The following is a 27,173-nucleotide window of genomic DNA, read 5'->3' on the forward strand; positions in this document are numbered from 1 at the left end:
CTGGCGGAGCACTTCAGAGTAAGGCGCATTCGTGAGGAATAGAAATGAGAACGTTTTCATTCAGTGCTATGGCAGCATTTAGCGCACTCATTTTCCTTGTATGTGCGCTCCGACACGCGCATCCTTCATCTGCACTTTCGTTTCAATATAGAGGGCAATATATTGAAGAAAGAGTTCTCGATCCTACATCTCGGAAATGGTCCACTCCAAGGGTTGTAAACAGGAGAAAACGACGTTCAGGGTAAGGAAAATCTAATTTAGCCTCCATCATTGATGTCCTATATATCTTTACTTTCGACATTTGTTTCAGTTACTTTACCAACCAGCCTAAGCCGAGATACCTTGAAAGTTTATAGGCATACAATATAAGATACTCGTCTAACAAATTGTGCAGAAACAGATACAGGATAGGAACGCTAAAAGCGTATCTCATACAATACTAACCAACATATAATATGATATTTGGATACATTCAAAATTGTGCTGCTATAGACCCGCATTAAGTTGTAGCCTGCGTCTATGCACAAGAAGGATTGCTTGAAGAGTGATTAATTGCGACGAATTTCATTTTACTGAAATGTCCACTAGTGTTTTGAAAGTTTCTACTTGTTGAAATTTCCTAAGTTTACTTTCATTAGAACATATGGGAGTTTTCTTTAGCTGCACAACCAAACCGATCATAATACACATGACTGATAGATGTTCTTGAATGTCGTTCCTATTTGACAAACGTTACTGATCATCTTGAAGACAAGATACCCGTTTGCAATCTAAATACAGAGCTAATAAATAGCCTTCAAATCGTAAAGCATGTATAAATATGCAGTTTCGTGTGGTTCTTAAAAGACCGTTTATGTAATATCGAATCAATCTTTTACAGCAAGTCGATTGAAGGCTAATCAATAATTCAGTTCTGTTGCATGGTTGAAACAGTACAGCAGGTTATCTCAAAGTTTCAAAGAAACTGACAGAGCGACCTCCTAGGGCTACATGATTGAGGTAGTTACAAAAGACAAACCATATGTCTGTGAACGTGTGAGCAAATGATAAATAAGCTGGAATAACTATGACGATACAATCAATTTAACATAATGGCAACACTACTGAAAATTGACATGAAGTAAAGCAAAAGCAAGTAATAAGACTGGAGTAACGAATCATGAATAAAGAACAGCTCTTCTTGACAATTGCAACAGTACTGGTAGCAACATTTTTTGGCACATTGTGCATAAAAAGGACCCACAAAATTGCAAGTTTTATGATATTTGTATCTGCTGGCATAAAGCATTCATTATTTCTGTACACATATACGTAAAATTGATTTTTTTAACGAGAGAACCAGTGCACCCCAAAACGTTTTCACCCGTTGTATTGTGCGTTTGTGCTGACTATGAAAAGGGTGCCTTTTTATATAGATGAAAGTTCTTATTTCACTAATATTTTCAGAGATAACCAACTGAACCCACAAGAGAAGAGCGCAATACATTACTAGAAGCTAGTAATGCCATTGGCCATCTGTTTTTCGATTATCGATGCAACACATATTGTCTTACATATTGCTTATCCCACCTTCCAGCGTTATAGCTAGTACTCGCGTAAGCTCCTGAATGAATTATTGATGTACTGCGCGTAATATTCATAAGCATTACCCAATTTTTGCGTTTCGAAAGCACGATATGAGTATAAGGGACGCGTGGTGCAGGGCTTGATAAATTTTGTCTATCTGGGGTTCTTTACATCTTCTCACGTTGTATATTGCATGGCCCTCTACCGTTTTGCCTCCATAAAAATGCTGCTACCGCGTTCTGGATTTGGGCGTAATCATAACAGAGCATGCTCAAAAAATCTTGATGATTCTGAAATACTGCAGGGCGGCTGAAATTTTTTGCGGCTGAAACTCAATTACACCTAATTAACAAACATTAATCGTGCCTGGCAGTATAGTATCGCAGCAGCACATCACCGCTAATAGTGCTATGGCCGCCGCCTCCAAATACTCAGCGTATAATACCAGTAAACCAATAAAGAGACGTATAACAAAATTGTAGCTTTAGTAGAAAAGCCGTTTCTTATCCAACATGCACTAGGAAATTCCATTAAAACACAATACACAGCCCCCCTCCCCAACCCGGTAGCTATGACAATTAGGCATGAATTATCTATCGTGAACTATGCTGTTTATGTAAGGTAATAAAAAGGTTAGTGCGTATTTAAAATTGTCTGAAATGTCTTTTTGAGATGCTCACGAAAAAAACGAACCAAATGGCTATATAGTGTTTCTATCATCCAATTCCGAAAAGCTCTGTGCTGGCTCCAAACCATTTACGTGTATACTGTATATACTTCAAACTTGTTTATCACTAAGCGGAATGCTTTGTACCGAATACTCAACACACGCCCACATATTGACGTAATTGCTTTTCAAATTTCAGTGGCATAACAATAAACTCAAGTGCAATAATAGTCTGTAAAAACAAATTGAAATGAAGAGACATAAGAAATCAGTTCAGAGCTCCAGCACTGCATTAGAGAGACAAGAAATTACTTGTACTAACAAGAATAATAGGATATCAAGAAATGTTTGAGTAGAGACAACAGGAAGAAAAATGTCGCCCACGGGTCAGCGTAATTTCTCGCTAATTTTGTCGAAAGACAATAGGCTTCTGTCTGAAGAAGCTGCGTGAACAATGGACGTTCATTTGGCAATACTGTCGGGAAACGAAAACCTATGTAGAACGCAAACCCCTCGTAGGTGCTAGCAGCGTATCGTCTTAGCAAAGCTTAGGAAACTCCCACTTTTTCATGCATGGCATCTCGTTGTCAGCACAGCGTAAAAAACATTGCAGTCTTTATACTTGCATATGGGTGAATTTTCTAGTGAAAAACACACCACCCAAAAATACACATTGATGTTTCACCTCAGATACTCGTAATACTTGCTTTTTAATTGGAAATGTTCGCAAGTAGGAATGCAGCTACCAGACCAAGATGAATGGTGATTGAGCAATGGCTAAAACTTTCGCCGACTGACTGAATGAGGAACCAGAAGGACAAATAGAAGTACAGACAGACAGACAGACAGACAGACAGACAGACAGACAGACAGACAGACAGACAGACAGACAGACAGGCAGGCAGGCAGGCAGGCAGGCAGGCAGGCAGGCAGGCAGGCAGACAGACAGACAGACAGGCAGGCAAGCTGGCAGGCAGGCAGGCAGACAGACAGACAGGCAGTTAGGCAGGCAGACAGGCAGACAGGCAGGCAGGCAGAAATGTCTGCGGTAATGCCTCGCACGAAGGTTTGTTGGCTTTCAAAAGGCGGTAGGTTTTACGCATAGTGAAAATTGACGTAATGCGAAACAGCCAGCAAGGAGTAAATCAGATTGCACATAGCATGCATGTCATAATTTTGATGTTAGGAAATGTCATTTGTGTTTATTATACAGTGACGTCATGGAATACCAGTATTGCTCTATCTCAAGCTAACCAACTGAACGCAAGTGCACCATCAGTGTGACATGTAATTGATGTTTACTTCACACGCATTTGATGACTTTCATGTTACCGCTTGCCAGTTAGTCATACAGTGAGATCAGGCGATACCAATTTTGGTGCGTATGAAAGTAGTGAGCATGCCTTCAGCGCGAAAACAAAGTCGTGTTGCACATGACATGACATTATTTGCATATTACAAATTGTTGTTTCTGTTCGCAATACAGTACGTTATGCAATACCAAATTTTGTGTGTATTGCCGCATTCCCTCCTGAAGTATTGTTATCGATCTGTTTTACAGCCCCGCCATGTTGGCCGAGTGGCTATGGTACTAAGCTGCGAATCCACAGGTCGCGGGATCAAATTCCGGCTGCAGCGACTGCATTTTCGATGGAGGCGAAAACGCTGTGAACACGTGTGCTCAGATTTAAGTGCACGATAAAAACTTCCAGCTAGTCGAAATTGCCAGAGCCCTTCACTACGGCATTCCTCATAGTATTATGTTGGTTTTGAGACATTGAGCCCCACATATGAATCAATTGCTCCGTTTTACAGACAGGGATTCTCGGCGCAAACCGCACCTTCAGTGTTCTAGAAGCTTCAGGACTGCAGTAGATAACACTATTAATGATAACACTCCGAACAATGCACAAGATGCTAACAGAGGAGTCTACTATTAGAGTACTGGCCCCTTCGTAAAACAACCAGACAGTCCCGGATCATTACATCAACAGCAGCAACGATGACCACCCCCGTGCAGCATTCCCCGATTGTTCTCCGACAGCCCGACGAGCCTCTAACGTTCCGTGGACCGTCAGTCGAGGACCAGGAAAGGTGCATTTATACTTATGACTGAGTCGCCGTCCTGAACATCTGGGACGCTGAAGAAAAACTACGCAGCAATGGTTTCTACCTAGAAGATGACAGGAAGATGTGGTTAGAGAATCGGGAGTCCACGCTGCGAAGCTGGTATATCTTTTGGACGACGCTCCTCCACACGTTCATGAGAGTCGTCCGCAAGGAACGTGCGGTGACTATCTTGGAGACGCGTGTTCAACACCCCAACGAAAACGCGACAGTCTTCGTCGAAGAGATGACCTGGCTGTTCTGTCACACTGACCCCGCCTTGGCCGAACAGAAGAAGCTCTGATTCCTAATGCGAGGTGTCAAAGAAAAGTTGTTTGCGAGGCGTGTGCGCAACCTGCACAAGGCGGTCGACGGATTGCTCACCGAGGCCATGACGATCGAGAAGGCACTAGAGATGCACGCAAGGCAGTATGACCACTGAAATTCAGCAGTACACTACTCCGAGGCTCAAGTCCTCAGCACTGACGACCTCCACGAGACAATCCGAGCTATCGTGCGGGAAGAGCTGCACAAGCTTACTTTTGCCGCAGCCTCAAGTTAATTAAATTGCGGATATTGTCCGCGAGGAATTTCGGGGACCACTCGAGATCCCTGCCGCGCCGCAGCCTGAACCTGAAGCTATGAGTTACGCTGCTGCGGTGCGTCGCAACACTTTTCCACGTCCACGTCAGGATACTGCCCCGCCCTAGTTCTACCGCCAGACACTGCCGCCACCAATAATAACGTCCTAACACCCACTTGCCAGCCATTGCTATGCTCGAAAAAAGACTTACGTCTGGCGCGCCCCTGACCACCGCCCACTGTGCTACCACTGCGGTGAAGCCGGGCACACATACCGCCACTGCCGGTACCACCAGATGGTACTACGTGGTTTCTCTGCCGGTGCGCCGTATCCGCAGTGGGGCGAAAGACCACGTGACGTCGCCGACTATCTCGCCGAAGCACGAAGAATACATCAAAAATCTTCTTAATGACCCTCTACCGGGCGCTGCATATCACCGCATCGTCGACAGTACACTGGCCCAAACCAAGGCTGGTCTCCTAGCCCGTATGAGAAAAAATAAGGGCAGCAAAAGATAAAGGTGTGGTTGTTGTACGGGAAACTACCGAAAATCCTCCGGCGGCGCCGACAATGAGGACGCCATGAAACCTCAAGAATACGCCCACCTCGAACGTAGCTCTAATGTCGATATTTCGGGCCCAGCAGAAGACCTGACGACATAACATTGAATCAGCAGTACAAACCGTCGTAACTGTGATCCGACGCCATGACCCTACTGCAAAGCTAGGCGACGAAGTAGTGACCTCAACGTCCTCATCAATGACCATAGCTTCACAGCTCTCTTCGACACCACAGCCTATTATTACATCAACAATGATACTTTCACCATGAAGTTCAGGATAGTTAGGACCACTTGGGAATGCCCTGAAATACGTGCAGCCGGAGGTCAATTAGTAACATTGGCAGGAACCTGCACAGTCAGAGTAACCATTAACAGGCGCATTTATCTCGCAAGCTTCGTCGTATTTGAGCATTTCTCGAGAGATGTACTTCATGGTATGGACTTCTTGAGCCTCCATAGTGCGATCATCGACCTGAAAGCAGAGTCAATAACACTATTCATAAAAAACAACATGGTCACACACCCCAACAGGAAGCCACGTCCTTAAAATGCTGGCAAAACAAATGGCCATCCATTCATGCTAAAACATCATCATTTCCATCAGCACTCCGAAACCGCAAGACTTTGAAGGTGTTGTTGAAGACACTCAGCCTCTGTTGGTCAATCGCTATATCTGCGTTGCAAGCGGAGTCGCCGAGCTGCGTGGATGAAAAGCAGTAGATATGATCACAAATTTCAGCAAAGAGTACGTGCACACGAACAAATGCACAACAGTTGCTTTTGTCGAGGCAATTATAGAACCTACAATCGCTTTCGCCCTCGCTTATTCTGTAGAACCTACTTCGAGGAACAAACGACGCTCCTCACCCAGCTTTTCACGTCAATCTGAGCTTTCTGAAGCATAAGTTAAAGCAGCTCAAGGCTCTGATTCTGCAATATAAGGAGTGCGCTTTGTTGTTGTCGAAAATTCACCAAAACTCAGTCGCGAAGCAACGCATCAGAACAGACGAAAGCACCAGACCACTATGACAGAGCCCCTAAGAGTTTCGACGCAAAAACGCGAGACTGTTAGCATACAAGTTGACGAAATGCCACGCGGCGACATCATCGAACCATCTAAGGGTGCGTGGGCGTCACCCGTGATGCTATTATCAAGGAAGGACGGAACTCCACGTTTCTGTGTCGATCATCGTCGCCTCAACAGAATCACAAAAAAAGATATCTATCCTGTCACACGAATAGACGACGCCATGAATAACCTCCACAACTCGAAGTACTTTTCGTCGATGGGCCTGATGACTGGCCACTGGCAAATTAAAGTCGACAAAAGAGACTGAGAGAAGACGGTGTTTTAATATCAGATGGCCTCTTCGAGTTCAAGATAATGCTCCTTGGTCTTTGCTCGGCACCGGCGACATTTCGACGCATTATTGATACAGTGCCAGCAGGATTGAAGTGGCAGACTTGTCTCATTCACTTGGAGGACGTCGTCGTATTTCGACGACAATCTTCGGTTCCTTGACGCTTTACTTTAAGCTGTAGTGCCATCATCATCATCATCACTTTTTCCATTACCGCGCCGCGTCTCTCGCGCAGCTGGCGCGAGCTCGAGCTGCGCGAGAATTAGAACGAGCTCACGCGCCTGGCGTGGCGGACGCTGGTAGCCGACGTGGCTCCGCTTCAGGCCTGCAATAAAGTGGCGAGATCGGCACGGCCCCATCGGCCGCCTTCGACGTCATCTCACGTCTCCTCTTCTCTCGCCGCTACAAAGCCATCAAGACCGCCGGTCTTTCCCTGAAGACAGAAAATTGCCGCTTCGCGTACGAGGAACTGTCGTTCTTGAGCCATGTTATAGGGAAGTACGGAGAAAGACCTGATCCGCAGAAGACAGCCGCCATCACTACATGTCCAGCGCCCTTCGACATGAAAGTCATACGCCGAGCCACTCACTAACCTCATGAGGGCAATCGTCTATTGCAAGTGGATAACACCGCTGAAGGAAGCATTTCAAGAACCAAAATGATGCCTGCAAACACCTCCGTTTCTCAGGCATTTCGCCGACAATGCCGAAACAGAAGTGCACATTGATGCAAGAAGCGTAGGACTTGGCACCGTGCTTGTGCAGAAGACGAACGGAGTAGAAAGGGCTATTGGTTAGGCTTGCCGGTCGCTATCTAAGGCAGGAAGCAATTATTGCACGGCAAAAAAGGAGTGCCTTGCCATCATCTGGGTGACGTCAAACTTTCGTCCTTACCTCCACGGCAGGCCCTTCAAAGTTGTGAACAACCACCACGCCTTGTGTTGGCTAGCTAACTTGAAACACCCTTCAAGCCGCCTTGCATGAAAGAGCCTGAGACTTTAAGAATACGACATTACCGTCATCTACAAGTTTGGCAGAATACACTCTGACGCCGGCTGGCTGTCTTGAGCCCCCGTCGACATATCACCACCTGATGACCTGAATGACGACTGCTTTTTGAGAAGAATAACAGCCGAGGACTTCGCTGAACGACAGCGGGCTGAGCCGTACCTTAAAATCTTAATTGACTACCTAAAGCGTGGGGCTTCTGTAGTTCCGAAGGTATTCAAACGGGCACTCACGTCGTTTTCGCGGCAGAAGGACCTCGAAAAGAACGTCTCACCGCTTCGAGCCAAACACATTGTTGTGGTGCCTTTAGTCATGTGAGCAGATATCTTGCAGGCCATGCATGATGATCCGATGTCAGGATACCTTGTTGTTTCCTGCACGCTCGCGAGGCTACTAGAAAGGCACTACTGGCCATGCTTTGGCACAAACGTCACTCGTTGCGTGAGGACATGCCAAGTCTGTCAACGACAAAAAACGCCATCAACAAAATCAGCAGGCTTCCCCAGCCAGTAAACCTTCTCCGGTGACCGTTCCGGCAGATCGAGATGGACCTCTTGGGGTCTTCCCAACGCACACTTGCGGAAATAAGTTGATCGTCATAGCTACTGACTACCTCACCCACTACACCAAAACAAGAGCCCTGCCCAAAAGGAGCGCTGCTAATGTATCCAAGTTTTTAATTTGAGAACAATTTCCATCAAAAGAACGTCCCGGAGGTTCTTATAACTGAAAGTGGTACGACGTTTCCTGCTGACCTTACTTAGGCAGTGCTGAGATACAGCCACACAAGCCACCACCGTACAACCGCATACCACCCACAAACCAATGGCCAGTTCGAGTTTCTAAAGACGACCATTGTCGAAATGCTGATTATGTATGTTGACATAAAAAACAAGACGTAGGACGCCACCTTTCCTGACGTGGCCTCCAGGTACATCACCACTGTACAAGAAACGACGCAAATGACGCCATAAAGGTTGGTCTATGGAAGGACCCAGGAAACGATACTAGAGGTCATGTTACCAAACGTCACCGACTAAAGAAACCTAAATGTGATTTATACCCTCAGCGTGCCTAAAAAGCTCACTAACTCGCCCACCTCCGCATCAAAAACAAACAACAAACAGCCGCCATTGCAATCTCCATCTCCGACGAAGTTTCGTGCAATACCAGCCTGGTGACCGTGTTTGGACGTGGACGCCGATACGCCATCGTGGACTCAGCGAAAAGCTTTGGCGACGCTACTACGGACCGTGCACGGTAGTTCGAGGCCTCGGTATACACTCGACTACGAGGTTGTTTCCGACGGCATTACGAACTCTCAAAGGCGCCGTGCACGACCTGAAGTCGTGCATGTCGTGCACCACAAAACATTTCATGCTCAAACCTGAGGACTGTACTTCGTAGTGGTGTTACTGTGCTGTATTGCTTGCACCTATTGTTTATTTTCTTAAGTGATTATTGCTCTTTCGTCTTTTGCTAAAGCCTCGCGACGATGCCCTTTTCAGCAGGGGTGTGAGGCCACATTCCCTCCCAAGTTTTTGTTTACGTCTCGTTTTACTGTCGGTGAGTCTCCGCTCTAACCACGCCTGCAGTGTTCGATAAGCTTAATGACTGCAGCAGATCCTTTTGTCAAGATTACGCCCACTTCACGAACATTGCAGATTATTTTGAAACCTACGCCACGGCTAACAATAACGCTAGAATATTCAATGACGCATGTAAATTTCCGACGCGCCTCACCACTTCCTAGTGTATCACCAACCGACTCTCCGTTCGCCGCTATCAGCTCACGTATGTTGCTATAATCTGACTTTCGGTTTCCTGGCCAGAAGTTCAGCCGAATAAAAAGATTGACCTGGACATCGATTGTGCTCCCTTTGTCCGCGGCACATCCCCGTGACAATATCAAGCTCGCGAAACGGCCGTGAGCGTGGCATAAGCGTTGAAAGGAAGTCATGTGCAACATGACATGTCATGATTCCCATATTATCACTTGCCGTATGTGTTCGTTATGAGAACTACATCCCACGTTATCAAATTTGGTGTTATCAATCTAGCGAAAGGGCCGTCACTGCGTCATGAGCGTGGTGCACGCGTGGTGCGTCATTGCACGCTACTGTCGCAATCGTTGGTCATCCAATTCATCTTGGAACACTGGGACATGGCGTCGCTTTCAAGGCAGTTCTCGCCGCTTTCCTACTCCGTACGATCCACAGCCTGCTCCTACTAACGTTCAGGGCTGAAGGTTCAGCCGGTCACCATCACCCCAAGGCCGCCGATCTCTCTCGCCGATGATTTCTCGATCCAGGTCCCCTGCACGACCTGGGCCCTCAACCTCGGGAAACTAGACCATGTAGCTCCCGGAGGTGACGCTGCATTAACGACCTATTCTGCAAATCCTGTGTTGACGATTCCTACACGCCGCAATATTTTGGACCTTATGGTGGATGACGTTACCGTTACAGCCCTCATAGACACTGGTGCACAAATTTCAGTCATGAGCGCTGCTCTCTGTATTAAACTGCGAAAAGTGATCACGCCTCCTATTAAGTGTGCAGTAATGCTTGCCGACGGGAGCACATCTGCCGTTCTCGGCATGTGTACCTCTCGCGTGTGTATTGCTGGGCGCCAGACCGTCGTATTGTTCACCGTGCTTGAGCAGTGCCCACATGACGTGATTCTTGGCCTCGACTTTCTCTCTGCGCACTCCGCCCTTATCGACTGCTCGACGGGTCTTCTTCAGTTGGAACTGCCTTTTGACGCCGCTGTTGCCCATGATGCTCAAAGTCGCCTTTGTGCCACCGAGTTCCTGCATCTTCCGCCGCAAGCCGCGACTTACGTGCAGCTCGTGTGTGATCCGCCTGTGCGCCATGGTGAATCTGTCGTTTCACCTAATACCGACATTGTGCTAAAGCACTCCATTGCTGTCCCGCACACCGTGGTGAGAGTATGCCACAATCAGACCCATCTGTCTCTTTTGAACTTTGGTTTCTCCACGCATGTGCTGCCTGCTGGTATTAAACTAGGCGTCATGTCGTCATTGCAAGAGTGTGATATTTCTGAACTGTTGGCTCAGCAACCTACTCCGCACGTCAACTTGCTCACTGCGCCCAAACTGCCAAGCATTGACATTGCCAAAATGATAGCGCCAGATCTTTCGCCCTCCGAAGCACAAGACCTCCACCGTCTGTTGAGATCCTATGCGGACATATTCGATCTTGACAACCACCCTTTAGGCCAGAAATCAGTTGTGACCCATCACATCAACACCGGCGATGCCAACCCAATTCATCGCCGCCCTTACCGCGTCCCCGCTGCCGAACGCTCTGTCATCCAGAAAGAGGTCGAGCAAATGCTCACCAAAGGTGTCGTCGAACACTCGTCAAGTCCGTGGGCATCCCCGGTCGTGCTTGTCAAGAAGAAGGACAACACATGGCGGTTTTGTGTCGACTATAGACATCTCAACAAGGTTACTAAGAAGGACGTTTACCCTTTACCAAGAATAGATGACGCCCTTGACTGCCTTCATGCCGCAAAGTTTTTCTCGTCCATTGACCTTCGATCTGGTTATTGGCAGATCGCTGTTGACCCACGGGACCGAGAAAAAGCAGCATTTGTACCCCCCGATGGGTTATATCAATTTGAAGTAATGCAGTTTGGGCTTTGTAATGCGCCGGCCACCTTTGAGCGCATGATGATTGATTCCCTTCTGCGCGGCTTCAAACGGTCCACTTGCTTATGCTACTTAGATGATATAATTGTTTTTTCACCGACGTTCGCAAGCCATCTAGAGAGACAGTCCAGTATTCTCGAAGTATTTCGCAACGCTGGTCTCCAGCTGAACTACTCCAAATGCCGTTTCGGCCGTCGCGAAATAACTGTACTTGGTCACCTCGTTAACGGATCTGGAGTTCAGCCCAATCCGGACAAAATTTGCGCATTGACTCAATTTCCCGTGCCCTCTTCTCATAAGGATGTGCGGAGCTTCCTTGGTTTGTGCTCCTATTTTCGGCGCTTCATCCGAAATTTCGCTGATATTGCGCGGCCTCTCACCGAGCTTCTTAAAAAAGACGTCCCATTTACTTGGAATTCGCCTCAGAGTGCTGCATTTTCGGCACTCATTGCAGCCCTCACGACTACGCCAATATTAGCCCACTTCCATCAGACTGCCCCGACAGAAGTTCTTACGGGCGCGAGTGGCCACAGAATTGGTGCTGTTTTAGCTCAGCGTCAGCATGCACGTGACTGTGTCATCGCCTACGCCAGCCGCCTTTCATCCCCTGCCGAGAGGAACTATTCCATCACCGAAAGAGAGTGTCTTGCTGTTTGTTGTTTGGGCTGTCGCTAAATTTCGCCCGTACCTCTTCGGCCGCAATTTTACTGTTTGTAACTGATTATCATGCACTCTGCTGGCTTTCCTCGCTAAAGGATCCCACGGGACGTCTCGATCGTTGGTCTCTACGCCTCCAAGAATACACCTTCTCGGTCGTGTATAAATCTGGTCACCTCCATCAAGACGCCGACTGCCTGTTACGGTATCCAGTGGATCCACCAGACGCCACAGAGAGAGCTACGGAGGCTTGCGTCTTATCAATATCAAACTTTCTTGATATCGCTTCTGAGCAACGCCGCGACCCGGATTCACTTCCCATGATAGAAAACCTGACTTCCGCTACTCCACCCACTTCTCTGAACTTGTATTTCCTTCATGAAGGGGTTCTCTACCGCCACAACATGCGCCCTGATGGTCCTGACCGCCTTCTCGTCGTGCCTTCCCATTTGCGTGTAGATGTTCTCCGACAGCTTCACGATGAACCTGCCGCTGGTCACCTGGGAGTCACCCGCACTTATGATCGCGTCCGGCGCTGTTTTTTCTGGCCACGCCTATATCGCTCTGTGCAAAAGTAAATCGCCAGCTGCGACCTTTGTCAACGTCGAAAACGACCATCATCGCTTCCAGCTGGCCTTCTTAACCCTATTGAGATCCCTGCTGAACCATCCTACCGCGTAGGGCTCGACCTTCTCAGGCCATTTCCCACTTCTGCATCCGGGAACAAATGGGTTGCCGTGACGACCGACTACGCGACACTTTACGCGATCACCCGCGCTCTTCCAACCAGCTGCGCTACCGATGTCGCCGACTTTCTGCTACATGACATCATATTGCATTACGGCGCTCCTCGACAGCTCGTTACTGACCAAGGCCGATACTTTTTATCTCGCGTCGTCCAGGATATCGTACGTTCCTGTTCCACGAACCACAAGTTCACAACGGCATACCATCCACAAACTAATGGACTTACAGAGCACCTGAATCGCACTATCACGGACATGTTGTCAATGTATGTTTCTCCAGACCACCGTGACTGGGACGCAACGTTACCCTACGTCACCTTCGCTTACAACTCTTCCAGACATGACACCGCAGGCTATTCCCCGTTCTACCTTCTTTATGGACGGGAACCCTCTCTGCCTCTTGATACACTCCTTCACGCTGGTTCAAGCTCCCCTGTCACATACGTCCGCGATGCCATAGAGCGAGCCGACGCAGCACGACAGATTGCCCGAGAATGACTCATGCTTTCTCAAGCCTCTCAGAAAGATGGATACGATCGTCACCACCGCGAAGTTTCGTATGTACCAGGTTCTCTCGTACTCTTGTGGACCCCATGTCGTCACATCGGCCTCTCAGAAAAACTTTCATTTCGGTATGACGGACCATACAAAGTCCTTCGCAAGATCACCGACCTCACCTACGAGATACAGCGAGTCGTCGACAAAGCGCACTCAATGCCACCACCATCCACTGTTGTGCACGTCGTAAGACTGTAGCCTTATGTGTCACCCAACACTCCCCTTTCGTGACAAGCGCCGGGTCGGCGCTTTAACGCCGCGGGGTAGTGCCACAAGGCAGTAGTGGGATTGGGGCATGAAGCGGTAGAGGGTCCCTGGCTGAAAAAAAGGACTACGAAGTGGATAGAGACTGGTTCCAGCCCGCCAGTGCGCCAGGCATTGTCATCGCGTGTAATCGTTGTAGATATCTGTATATATACGTTTCCTTGTAAGATTATCAATCATGTTGCACTTGACTTGCATGTATTTATTTTCATATTACCATGGGTTGTTTAGGTCGCTCATGCGAAAGTCCCATCGTACCAATTCCGGAATAATTCAAAATACACCGCGGACATGACACCATACTTTTTCTTACAACCTATTCATACTTTTCCTAATAGGAACCAGTTATTCATGCCAGTCAGACAGTCATTTTATGATGTATTTATTTTGGCATAATTCCCAAGGCGATACGGTCTCGAGAGCTTTAAGTCGTAGCCTCGTAGGTGGCTAGATAGATAGATAAATGCAATTAGTCACCGACGCTCCCTTTATGAAACTTATCACTGGCACTGGCGTTGCTGTAGTGAGGATCCTATTAGCGCATAAGTCAGTCACATGCAATTCTAGCTTAAATCCCCAAATCGCTGCAGAGTGATAGCCACAGGATGCAAATAAACCCGTGTTTTAGATATCGTAACAAAAGCATCACGCGGGCCAGCGGCATAAAGATTCGCGTCATCACCGTCACGCACATCGTGGTACGCGCCGCTTTTAAGTGATAATGTGTGAATTTGTCGCACGAACACAAATAAAAAAAAATCGGGAAAACCAGAGCATTGTGGAAAATGCACGGACGTCTACATTCAAGCGCTTGTTCTTGTCGAGCATACGCAAACGCTGTCGTGCTCTTGTAGCAAGGCGAACGCGTCGTCATTTGGTGGACTCTGACAAAAGATAGAATTGTGGCATTTCCCGTACTTTTATTCACGTGCTTGACGATAGTTATAGCGCGAGAACAAAACGACGACACAGAGACAAGAAGGACACGAAAGACACGAGCGCTACTTCTTGTCCTTCTTGTCTCTGTGTAGTCGTTTTGTTCTCGCACTATAACTATCGTCATGCCATACCAACTAGCCCAAGCTGCCACACTTCACGTGCTTGGTTTAGAGGCAAACGTAACAGCCCGAGAAGCGGCGTTCAGTCAGCGATAATTGTTTCGCGCTTAGTGTTGTGACAGCAGTATCTTGTATCTTAAGACATGCACTAAAATATTGAGTTGATCAAAGCTACAAATACAGATAATCGTTTTGCGAGACGTATTGCGCTACAGATACTATATGTCTAGGATAGTACCTAAGATACTTATATCATGGATACTGCACAGCCTTTGAAACAAGTTCGAAGCAGTCGCAAATATTAAACCTTATATTGATGTTTTCTTCATGTGTCTAAGATATTGAGCTCAGCAATAAAATACCCTGACTGTTTAAAAAGTCATTTGGTGTGCGCCAGTTTTTTATGATACTCTCAATCAGTTAATAAACAGTGATGTGATACATTGAGATGAAGACCATGCTGGCGCTATAGTGTTGTAACCAAAACTGAGAATTTCTGAAACAGGGTTCTGGATGAATATTTTGCTCTGATATGCCCTTAAATACTGAATGAGAATAATATCCGCAAGATGGAGCAACTATGGTACTTTATTGCGACAACTGCTGAGGGCGATCATCCAGTATAACCACTGGACGCAGTGTAAGTGCTCTGTTTAAACTCTGATGCAACATTGGCTGCTTATTGGTTACTCCATGAAAAACTCCGTGTGGTGGCAACACTTGCCGAAAAAAAGAGTGCTGCGCTTACCAGGAACAACCCGGCTTTTCCACTTCGCGCCGTGCTAGAAGTTTTTAACTGCGGCGTCAGACCACATCGCTTCATCGAAGGCGAAAGTTTGTTGGCCGCGGACCACGTCATTCCCAATGGCATAAAAAATTGCTCTGGCAAAACAGCAGAAATGGTTGCGCTGTGCGCACAAACATCGCGATTCTTCGACGACCCGCATCAGATTTACTTCAAGTGCAAGCCCCGCCGCGGTGGTCTAGTGGCTAAGGTACTCGGCTGCTCACCCGCACGTCGCGGGTTCGATTCCCGGCTGCGGCGGCTGCATTTCCGATGGAGGCGGAAATGTTGTAGGCCCGTGTGCTCAGATTTGGGCGCACGTTAAAGAACCCCAGGTGGTCAAAATTTCCGGAGCCCTCCACTACGGCGTCTCTCATAATCATATAGTGGTTTTGGGACGTTAAACCCCACAAATCAATCAATCAACTTCAAGTGCAAGAACCTGTCTAGTGAAACCGAGGTTGAAGCTCAAGTGCAGCGGGTCTCTTGGAAGGATGCTAGCACTACGCTGCTACAGACAAGGCCTTAGCAGTTCTCGAGGTAGCTACGCTGCGACTGGCACTGTCGGTTCCTTGTACTCTTTTATCTTCTGTTGTGGCTTCAAAAGCTGAATACGTGTCCCATTCAGTTGAAAAAAATACGGAGCTGGCTAGGCCAGTGTTCCCTGAGATAAGGCAAATTATATATAGGTTCTATTGCAGCAGGAGTGCTCTTTTGTTTCCGTTCGCCGATGTATGTTATTAGGTTTCTAATGAGTGAGGTCGTATGCTTCCGAACACTCACTTGTTCGTGTTGGCATTAGTTGATATTCAAAGCAGATATATGCACGCACGCTACGAATGCACGGATATGATCTACAAACGCACGAACATACATGCATATACGCCTGCATCGGCCACGCCAACTTCTTCTGCGCGTTTGTTTGAGTGTGTACATACACACATGCGAAATCAAAAGTGTTCAGGGGAAGGAGTGTAGCAGCTTAATTCGAAAATAGGTAGCACTATGACTTGCACAGAAACAACCATACGTGAAAAATACAGTCACACATGTAACGTAACAAGTGTTCTGAAGCAAAAGTTGATATATACGAAACAATAATCCGCACTAGAAAAGCCAGAACAGTGATTAGAATGCACAGACGCAATATAAGGGTTTACTCAATGAGCACAATTAAGTTCTGGCCAGGGAATTATTGGGAAAAACTACTGTATTGTCTGTGATCTTCTTTTCAATGTGGGAATTTCTGATTGGCCCCGTCCTCCGTAGTGCGTCGTCTGCATCCTTCGTGAAGTGATTGAATGATTATACGTTTCCATCTCTCCACCACGATAGCCCGCATTACGACACACCCCGGATGTCTCTGGACATTGATTTCTTACTTTTCAAGCTCGTGCATATGGCATGGTGAAAATAATTATGCGTCCTCTTCGCAACGCACACAGCTGCTTAACATGCCTCGTTTCAATGTTCACTATGTTAGCGTTGTTTCTATGCGCGGCTGCAAGTTGGCGAGCACTCAGTTGGAGTCGGGAATACCTTGCGACAACTTACTGTGGCGGCACAGCCAAACTTACGTGGGTGGAGCTTTTACAAAAGAGAACCATGCCAAGGAGTTCATTTTCGTGTAACTTTGGTTTCCGTTTAGCAAGGGCATCCAATAGATACGTTTTCGCGTGGGCAGTCCAGGTTCACGTTGTTATTTTGGTACAGTGTCTTCAAAAATAGGTTCATAATCCTCATGAGCCTGACTATGCCCCCTGCAGGACAAAGGTCTTTCGCATGTGCTTCTGCGCTTGTCGCTGTCAATTTATACCCGCAAACTTTCTGATAACATCTGCCCACCTAAGTTTTTGTATCGCCCTTAGCCGCTTGCGTTCTCTTGGAACCCAGTCACTTAACATGAACGGCCAGCGGTTATCCTGCCTACGATCTATGTGCTGTGCCCATGTCTTTTTTCCTCTTGATTTCGACTGCAATATCTTTAACCCCGGTTTGTTCCCTGACCCACTCTTCTCTCTCCTAGCGTAATTAAGTATCGCCGATGATTTTCCTTTGCATTGTCCGCTGCGTCATCGTAAATTTATGTTGAACGCTCTTTGTGAGCCTCCATGTTTCGGCTCCGTAGGTAAGTACCCGCAAGTTGAAGTTGTTATATGCCTTCCTCTTGTAAGATAGTGGCAATATACCAGTCAAGATTTCAGAACGCTTGCTGATATGTTATAAGTTATATGTAGGTTGAATTGAAATGTTTGCAAGCCCTGGCATAAAATGCGTGCATCAGTGAAGGAAAAATTTATGAAGTCATTGCTTGGCTATTTGCCTATTCTATTATAACGCTGAACTGCCAGCGGTTGAGAACCGCTTGCAAAGGGAACATCAGATAGTCATGTTTGTACCTGTTTTTCGAAAGCAATTATCAATTCCTAATGTTGGGTGCTCGAGAAGCAGCTTTATAGAAGTGGTAACAGAGACTTTGAAAAAGAAAGGGCCTGGTAGAGTAGTTAGTAACTGAGTGATAGAAAATGCAACACAATGGCGAGAAACCATGTCCTGATTATTGGTCAAAATGGGCGTGTTATCTTAGTAAAGTTATTTGTATTCTTTTTGAGACGCAAGAACTTTCTGAAAACACTAACGTAATTTCGTTTGTGGACACCAAGGCACCGGTGCGCCGCAGATATCTTGGGCACGACTGGTCCTGAGCGGGTATGGAGCGGGCATTTCGTGTTCGCTAAACAAACGGGTGAGCTGCACTTCGGACTCAGTCAATAACGTGGGTTTGGCGCAGTCTGCCGCATAATAGAAATTAACGCAGCAGTTACCCAGGCGGAGCTTTGCATTGGTGACTTTATTCTCAAAAACCGCTGCCACGGCAAAGCGTCACGAGCCACACACGCGGTATACGTCGACGGTTACGGTGTTACAGTACACGATTTTTAACGTGATTTCATCAGCATTAGTTGGCCACCAAATTATTGACCCTGTTTGAAGCGCTATTATTAAAAATCGGCATTGCTTTTAGGGGTGAAGCTTTTTAGGCAGTGGGTCGTGCATCCCCGATTTATGTATTAGTAGTAGTAGTAGTAGTAGTAGTAGTAGTAGTAGGTAGTCACTTCTAGAAAGTTCTTGGAACGTCCACTGGACGGTGGTCCTTGTATATGGTGAATATATGATGAAAATTGGCAGCTTTCACGCACAGTAAGAATCAATGACCTGCGAAGCACGAATGAGAAATGTTGATATGTTTCTTTAAAATCAGCACAACATTGCGAGATGGGGGTAAATGATGTCGTACATGACTTCCGTGTCATGATTATCTTGCAGGGATGTGTCGTTTACCTTCGTCATCTATTCATGTCACGTGATACCAAAGTTAGTAAATGTGGAGCTAGCGAAACGGCCGCGAGCACGCTACGAGCGTGGTATGTTGCCATATTCCTACATAACACGTGGTTCAGAATAATCATGTTTGCACCAGTTATATATTTTGCCAGCCATTGATGTCACGTAATACCAAATTTGGTATATGTAGAACTAGCAAAACGGCCGCTAGCACATCATAAAGAGCCCAATATACTCCAATGTAGCGGTGACGCGCGTGCACAGGGAACAAAATGCGATCACTCTATAGTCTGACGCCACGAGCGACCAGCGTCCGTCGGCGCGGTCTCACGGCAACCGGCGCGAAATGCGAAGTGCTGCATTTTGCGCCGATGCATTACCCAGACAACACTGCGTCTCCCTCTTTTCGTGACGAAGGGACGTCGGATATGCTGAACCTGCATGCGTTAAAGGGACACTAAAGTCAAACAACAATTTACGTCAAAGTTAAAGCTCAATGTCTGATATCTAAAACGACAATATCATCAACAGCAGTTCCCTGCTTACCGATAAATAAAGTAAATACACAACAACACAAGCGCCGCAGTAGGACAGTTTCAAAATCATCAAAATTACATCAGACGGACTAACTACAATGAATCGCTAGTAATCAATCTAACTGCACTAAATAAAAAACCTTCCGTGCATTCAGAGACGCAATATAATGCTGGTTGTTCGTTTCTGTTTGATTCATCGAAAAAAAAATCGCCGAAAGTTACTATGGCAATGGCGCGATTGGTTCAGATTCAGTTTTCGCGTGTTTAAATGGGACATGTGGTGCCATCGAGTGGGGCTCAGTTGAACCAACAAAACGTCTGCAATCTCGAAGCCAACGGCGGGAAATCGATCAATGGCTATTGTTGCTGCTGTGAATCCCACTGCTTTCATTCTGCTGCGCAGTAAAACCGGGCACCGTTGTGCATGGCAACAGTCACTTTAAACCACCGCTCAGCCAGTCGTCCTGGGGTACACTCACACTCGTCCAAATAGTGGCGGCGAACACTGCACTCACACGCCTAAAGTACATGCGCCATGTTGGCTGTCTCGTGCCCGCACCATGGACAGCCGGGTGATGAATGCAGCGGGGGTCACAGTCTATGCAGGTGTCGAAGTTTCTCAAATACATCGGTCTGCAGACGCCTCAGATTAGACGCCTGAGACCTTTATAGCTGCATGTGGGGTGGTGGGTGACGTCGTCGCGCTTTTCTGTAATGGTTTAGTATCTCGCGGAAAGTAACCATGATGTCCTTGCAATCGTGCAAGGCCTGGGGGTCTGTTATCGTCATCGTAGAGGTATTATGTCCTCTGACCTCAGGTGCCTCACAATCGTCAATGTGTGGTACATTGGCAGCCCTTTCGTCTGCGTCGCGGCAGGTTAGCAGTCTCGTGACGAAGTGGGCGCGCTCGTTGTGGTTCGACGGGAGGTCAGATCTTTGGTCGCTGCTCTCCCACATGCGTGGGACCACTTGCGAGACTTGGCAGCAATCACACCAGACTTAAAATTTTTGGCTCTGGCGTTTAGCATGTGTGCCGCATTGACAGATACCAATCCCTTCGTAAAGTTTCGAACCGCCGTCAAGGCGTCACTCACGATAAGAGTGTCCTCTTTTTCACTATGAATTATTGCGAGGGCTATGGCCATTCCTTCTGCCGCCTCAGACAATGGGAGCCTCACAGACCCCGTCACCATAGTTCGTTCCCTCGCGTCGACCACCGCTATGGAGAAGGCAGGTGGCGATTGGCGTCGTTATTGCTCTTGTTCGTTCTGCTGTTGTCCTCGGTCGGGCCGGGGTTACCTATAGCACCGTCGACAAAAAGGACACCCTCTCGGCTGCCGTGCTCTTTGCGGATCACCTGCACTCTCCCTCTGTGCCTTTCAGCTTCATGCACTGGGTGCATGTTTCTGGGCGTATCCTCTGTGAGTATAGCATTCTTGACCAGTGGCAATAGCGCGTCCTTCAGTCCCCGCACCCCGTGGTAGCAAATCTCGAGGGAGTCTGGAATGATTCTTCCGGTCTTGTTACGCGAGAGTCTTTCGAGCTGCGCAATCCTCTGGGCCTCGATGATTCCGGCGAGCGTATTGTGCACACCCAGCTCAAAGAGCCTGCAGTTGGCTGTGTAGTGAGGTACGCATAATGCAGTTTTGTGAGCCCTGCGGGCGATCGTGTCCAGCTTGTTGGTTTCTCTTGTACTCCAATTGACGTAAGCAGCAACGTACGTGACTGGCTTAAACCATACGCCCGTTTTTGTCTCACTACATTGTGCTCTTTTATTCATTTCCTCTAATTTTTGATTCGTCATATCTGGTTCGTGGCGGCCGCCAATTTATTCTGCAGCCGGCTTACCAGCTCGGAATTGTCGCCGTTTTATTCAAGCTAGATGCCGAGGACTCGTATTTTGGATACCGTGGGTATGCAGACTCCTTCTTTTGTCGTAACACACACGCCCGTCTGACGAACCTCGGCCACGTTTTCGACTGACGTCCCGGTTTCTGAGGCCTGTGGAGCAGGATCTCCGAATTGTTTGGAGCGCAGACGAGCCCCATGCCTTCGAGGTGCTTCTCAACTTCGCTTACCGCTCGCTGCAGCCTATCTTGCATACTCCCAGAAATCATGCTCTCTGTGGTTCATTCGTAATGGCGTCCGCGTAGATGGTATGGTTGATGCATTTGATCTCGTTGAGCCGCCCCGAAAGGCCGATCATAACGAGGTTGAACAGCACTCGGGAGATCGCGAAGCCTTGCGGCGTCCCGGCACCTCCCATCTCGACCGTCTTTGGTGGTAACCCGTCGATCTTGATTCGCACTTCTCGCCCATTGAAGAAGCTGCAGACATATCGGTGTAATCTCTCCCCTAGGTTAAGCTGACTGATCTTTTCCGGTATGGCCGTGTGCCTCACAGTGTCGAAAGCATTTTTGAGATCGAGCCCGGGTATGGCGTGAAAATGCGTGCTCAATGCATCAACGACTTGTTCTCTAATCTGCAGCATTGAGTCCTGTGTGGAGAGTCCTTTCCGGAACCCTTTTAAGCATCTGGTCCTGCTGAAAACTGAGAGGTCATCCGTATGACTTTCAAGGTGACTATCGCGTTCACAGACCTAATTGCAGTGATGGTACTAACACAAATATTCTTTCTCGTTGATTGCACATGTGGGGAATGAATTGTTTGGCGACACAGCGCTGTCTATGTTTGTATCAGCAGGATGAATATAAATCCCCCGACTAACACGCATAAAGTTTGACGTAAGCTTGCTGCAACCGAGAGATGCCATCTTTGTTGACTGGGGAAAGTACATGGTGAAACGACATTAGAAAACCAGAAAACTAAATACAACCAAACGAAATATTTCGAATGGAATTAGCTTTCCTTATTTCATTGGACGATGTTAAGCCTAAAACTATATTTTTGTTTGTATGTTTATGATCGAGCAACTTATATGTCAACATTAGTGCGCGGTAAATACATGCAGACGCAAATCAAAAAATAGCGTGTCTCGGCATCGTTGCTTTGGCTTTGCTGCCGCGGAAGTTTTTGTGAGGTAGAGAATAAATACCAAAGCCTATTCACTTATCTCAAGAATTCAGACACAGCAGTGATGAATTTATTTCTTTCGAAATTATTGTACTGATAATATTGTGTATCTAGCCGTGTCCAACTTAGAACATCTGCACGCTTCGAGCGCAACATCTCGCCCTTGTGCCAACACATATTTGTTCGGATGCAGCAGAGCAAGTTCCAACGGAAACGTTTTAGGTATACATAGGGTATGTAAAAATGTTTCCAGTATAATTTAAACATTACACAAAGGAGTCATCTATTTGCAACTTGCACCGTTCTGTTTACTGTAGAGGAAGACATCACATGGGCACAGACATAAATTACGGCAATACCTATAGAAACAATTAACTTTTTAACCTGCGGAAAGAGGCAATAAAGTATAATAGAAGAATACTAGTCCTTCCTGCGAATTGTCCAGTGAGACAGAACTTTTTGAAAGGTGGCCTCTGGTAATAATCATGGAGCGTTGACAGCTGGCTAGTTTAGCAGGCGAAACAAAAACCGATGCACAAGAAAGCCTATCTACCATAGACTTCGAAAACGCCCTAAGCTAGCAGACTGTTTCCTTTGCTTTTACGAAGCATCAATTTATACACACTTCGCGCACATTAACACTTGAAAAAATAAGTGAAAATTAAAACGCCTGAGTGACCGGAAAAGCACAACCACGCGCGTGAAAAGAAATTAACACTTGCTCTGCCCCTTGGGGATGTTACCGCCGCCTCTGCATTTGCTAATTTGAGAATCAATTCAGTTTTGCCTGTTTTAGAAGCACTAAACTTCATACCGAACTTCAGTTACTGACGCAAAGTAATGAAAAGAAGCAGCTCACACCCTTTAAAATGATTCTTTTTGGAGATACGCTAGCAGAAATGACACGAGTGAACGTATTGGCAGCGGCAGCTGGTGATTCAGCCGACTGGACCCGCAAGCGAGATGCGTGGGGCATGCCGGCTCGCTGCCGCTGCGCCGTATACTTCCAGAGTTATCGGCCATTGTAATCGAAACTAGACTCGCTGTGAACACGTCGTCGTTGAGGCCATGATGCTTCGTCGTGCTGCACGGGTAGTTTGCGATTTGAGCCGATGTGAGCCATCGCCAACGCCTTTGCCGCCTTGTTGAATGTGAGACCGGCTATTTGGATCACGTAAGAGGACAAAAAGCTGGGTGGGTTGGTAACCCATAACTACAAGAACTGCGCGAGAAAGATACAAAAAACAGAAAAGAGGTACACACAAGCGCAGTGCGTGTGCCTTCTTTGTTTGTTGCCTCTTTTTTGCGCAGCTTTTGTAGTTCAGATCATGTGGTTGGTGCTAGTGCTGCCAAAGCCGTAAAACAGGAAAAAAATCCGCTTTCACGTGGTGGGAAAATTAGTTTCGGACCAAATTTTTTGTTCAGCCTCGCGGCGTCGTCCAGCAGCCCTTTAGGTGGCGAAGTGAGTGAACTCCCGATCAATTTTGCCGCTTTCGCTCTGTTCAAGACCAAGTGTCAATGCGCCCGTCTCTTCGAGACCACTTATCGACGCTCACTTAGGGGAGCAATGGCTCCGCTCAGCACGTTTTTGACAAGTATGGTAGATGCGCTGTTTAGTGCATCGGTATTGATTTAGCATGCTAAACTATCATCAAGGGCAATCTTTAAAAAATTGCAAAGTCGCGATAGACTATTAGCAGGAAGGGACTTGTATTCTCCTATTCGGTTCAATCAGCTATTTCCACAAGTTAAAAAGGCAATTGTTTCATTTTCAATTGTGAAAGCCGTATCAATGTCTGCGCGCATCTGGTGATGATTTAAAAGTAAAGGGAACGCTGTAGGTAGCTCGCAGAAGCTTCCTTTTTGCAATTTTTAAATATTAATCGACAAAATTCTTGAGACACGTTGTAATATTCAGAGGTATCGTACTGTTTTTATCTCGACTATTGCACCCGTGATCCCTCTTCGCTGTTTTGGAAGGTGTGAATAAAGTGCTGAAGGTAGAAAATGCGGTAAGCAATTGATTTAGATCGAAGCAGCTCTTTGACTAGCCTGTATAACGCTGTTCGTCTGTGACGGCGTGCCAACGGGCCACACCGCGCCCCCACCCCCGCCCCCGCCACAGTTGTTGGACCGATGCCAAGTAGGTCAAGTCGCAGCTGCGTGTATACGTCACTCTCTTTTTCACCCGCAGCAGCTGCCGGCTCTTCCTGATACACTACTCCTCCACCCGCTCACAACACACTTCTCTCTCATAACGCGCAATGCTCAACCACACTTCAAGTGGAAGACTTCTTCGTCTCGTTCATCTTCGATGAAACTTACACGAAACCCAACTCACCTTCCGTGTCTTCGCGTTTCAAGGAAATGTTTACTTTATTGAAGGGTACAGCGAGTTTCGCTTCAAACCTTTCTTCCAGCACCTGTGTCGACGCCAGCTTCAGCCGGATCAGTGGTGTGCGCACCGCTGATGCTTCGCATCCTACTCTGGTTTCCTTCGGGGAGATGGTTTTTAAGTTTATGCAGGGTTCTAAGGAGCCCAACTGTTTTTCCCTAAGCCTTCGCAGCCTCTATCTGAGGGGTTGGTTCAGTAAAGTGTGTGGGGATTGTCTGTTCAGACCCCCAAGTCCCATCCAATAAAAACGACAACGATATATAAAAAATAGAAAGAGGCCTACCAAACAGGAATTTAAAACTAATAATATGCGGGGTTTTACGTCCAAAAACCGCAATGCGGTTATGAGACATGCCGTAGCGAAAAGCTCTGGAAAATTCAACTCTGTGAATTTCTTTACCGTGCGCTGACCTCTCACTCTACACAGACCTCTATCATTTCACCTTTATCAAAATTTGATCACTGTGGCCGGAATCAAAGCCGCGACCTTCGGGTAGGAAGCAGAGCACCCCGTTGCTCCACCGAGGTGGTCACTAAGTGAAAACGAGGAAATCAAGAAGATACAAACAAAAATAAAGAAATGTACTAATTGACAAAATTACATCAATAAGTATAATATTAGCGCTGAAAGAGCTGAGTTGTAGATCTACAGCCACGGATTCTTATAAATTTCTGGAACACGCGAGCATAGACCAGCGAGTCTGCGAGCGCCTGTTCCGGTCAACCTGGTGTCCGGTTCCCAGAACAGCCTATAGCTGAAGACCACTGCACAGCACTGCTCATCGCAGGCATGTATGTTTTCTCTTTCACTTTTTCGCTGTGCTTCGATAATTGCTCCCACATTGCAGGGTAAGAAAAAAAGGGGCGGTTGTACGTTGCAGCCCGCACAACATTGTTTTGTATGTGAAATGAGGCAAAGGCGTCTGAACAAAAAACGCGAATTTCGTAAGCAGACTGCTTCGACAGAATTTAGATAAAGTAAGCAGAAGTAGCTAACATGACTATGCAATACTGAACAACCTCAAAATTACTTTCTATCTTGTGACTAAAGGTTTCACTACACGGCAGTGTTGTGACAAAAAGCTTCTTGTCACACTCACACGGGTGTCAGTTAACTCAGAGCACAATTTAAAAAATACCGGTAGCGTTACTAAAAAGAACCAAGTGCTTATTGTTGCTACTAAAGTGAACTAGCTAATAGTACTTTTTGTTAAATACATTTAATTGCGTGAAACATTTACACATCTAATTCTGGAAGTACAGTTCTGATTGTTGAAGCGTAAATAAGGCACAGTCAACCACGTTTGGCTTCCAACTGTGCTATTTTCTTTGACGTATGAATGGCGTACTGATGTTTTTCTGAACGATAAACCATCGGCACTAAATAGTAAAAGTACCACGTGGCAGCGCTCCCAGCCACATCGTAAAGCAGCGCCCCCAAAGAAGTTGTTCGAAACTGATTCCTTTGCCGGTCGCACACTCAAAGAGACAGCGCATTCACTTCATTCTGATATGGAAGCAGGATCAAGCTACGTGACTTATCAGCGATTTATTCTTGTCAGTTATACGTCGTTTGTCTTACACGCCTTTTAACACTTACTGATCCACTTGATAAGACTGGCTTGCGACAGCATGGTCGAAGCGCTGCTTGTACCATGCACGAAACCTGAAAACGAACGAAACAGGTGTATAACAGACCTGTAGAGAGTTTAGTAATATTATTTAGAAATCAATGTGCCAAATATACGATATCGATATGAGCCACGCCCTCAGAGGAAGCTCGATAATGTTCGTGTTCGCGCTTCACTATTACGCCCTAAATGACTGCAAAAGCAACGAAGTATATGCCTTCATCACAGCAATTGGAATTTCGAGCACTATTTAGTCATTAATATTTTATTTCAATAGCAAATACATAGAAAATCTCGACAGGGTTTCGCCTTCACTGCTGCCGTCACCATGGGTGTTATGTCGCATGTGAAGCAGATATTGACAAAATGCCCTAGCGATTGATTGATTGGGTTGTGGGTTTGGACATTTCAAAACCACCTTATGATTATGAAAGACGCGGTGGTGAAGGGCTCCGGAATTTTCGACCAACTAGGCATCTTTAATATGCACCCAAATCTGAGCACACGAGCACACAGGCCTCATTTCCGCCTCCATCGTAAATGCAGCCGCCACAGCCGGGATTTGATCCCGCGACCTGCGTGTCAATAGTCGAGTACCTTTGCCACTACACCACTCCGGCGGGGCGAGATGCCACAGC

The 27,173-nt window shown here is 46.8% G+C and overlaps 1 protein-coding gene and 1 long non-coding RNA gene across 2 annotated transcripts in view; one reads left to right on the forward strand and one right to left on the reverse strand.

The window, feature by feature from the left end:
* Positions 1-27,173, reverse strand: part of LOC119173336 (uncharacterized) — a 763,312-nt gene that overhangs the window by 537,432 nt on the left and 198,707 nt on the right. The window lies entirely within an intron of this gene.
* Positions 31-27,173, forward strand: part of LOC142817424 (uncharacterized) — a 37,599-nt gene continuing 10,456 nt past the window's right edge. The window contains exon 1 of the long non-coding RNA XR_012895225.1: positions 31-241. This is a non-coding gene — a long non-coding RNA (uncharacterized LOC142817424). The remainder of the gene's footprint in view (positions 242-27,173) is intronic.

This window comes from Rhipicephalus microplus, chromosome 5, assembly GCF_043290135.1.
Source record: "Rhipicephalus microplus isolate Deutch F79 chromosome 5, USDA_Rmic, whole genome shotgun sequence".
Lineage (NCBI taxonomy): Eukaryota > Metazoa > Arthropoda > Arachnida > Ixodida > Ixodidae > Rhipicephalus > Rhipicephalus microplus.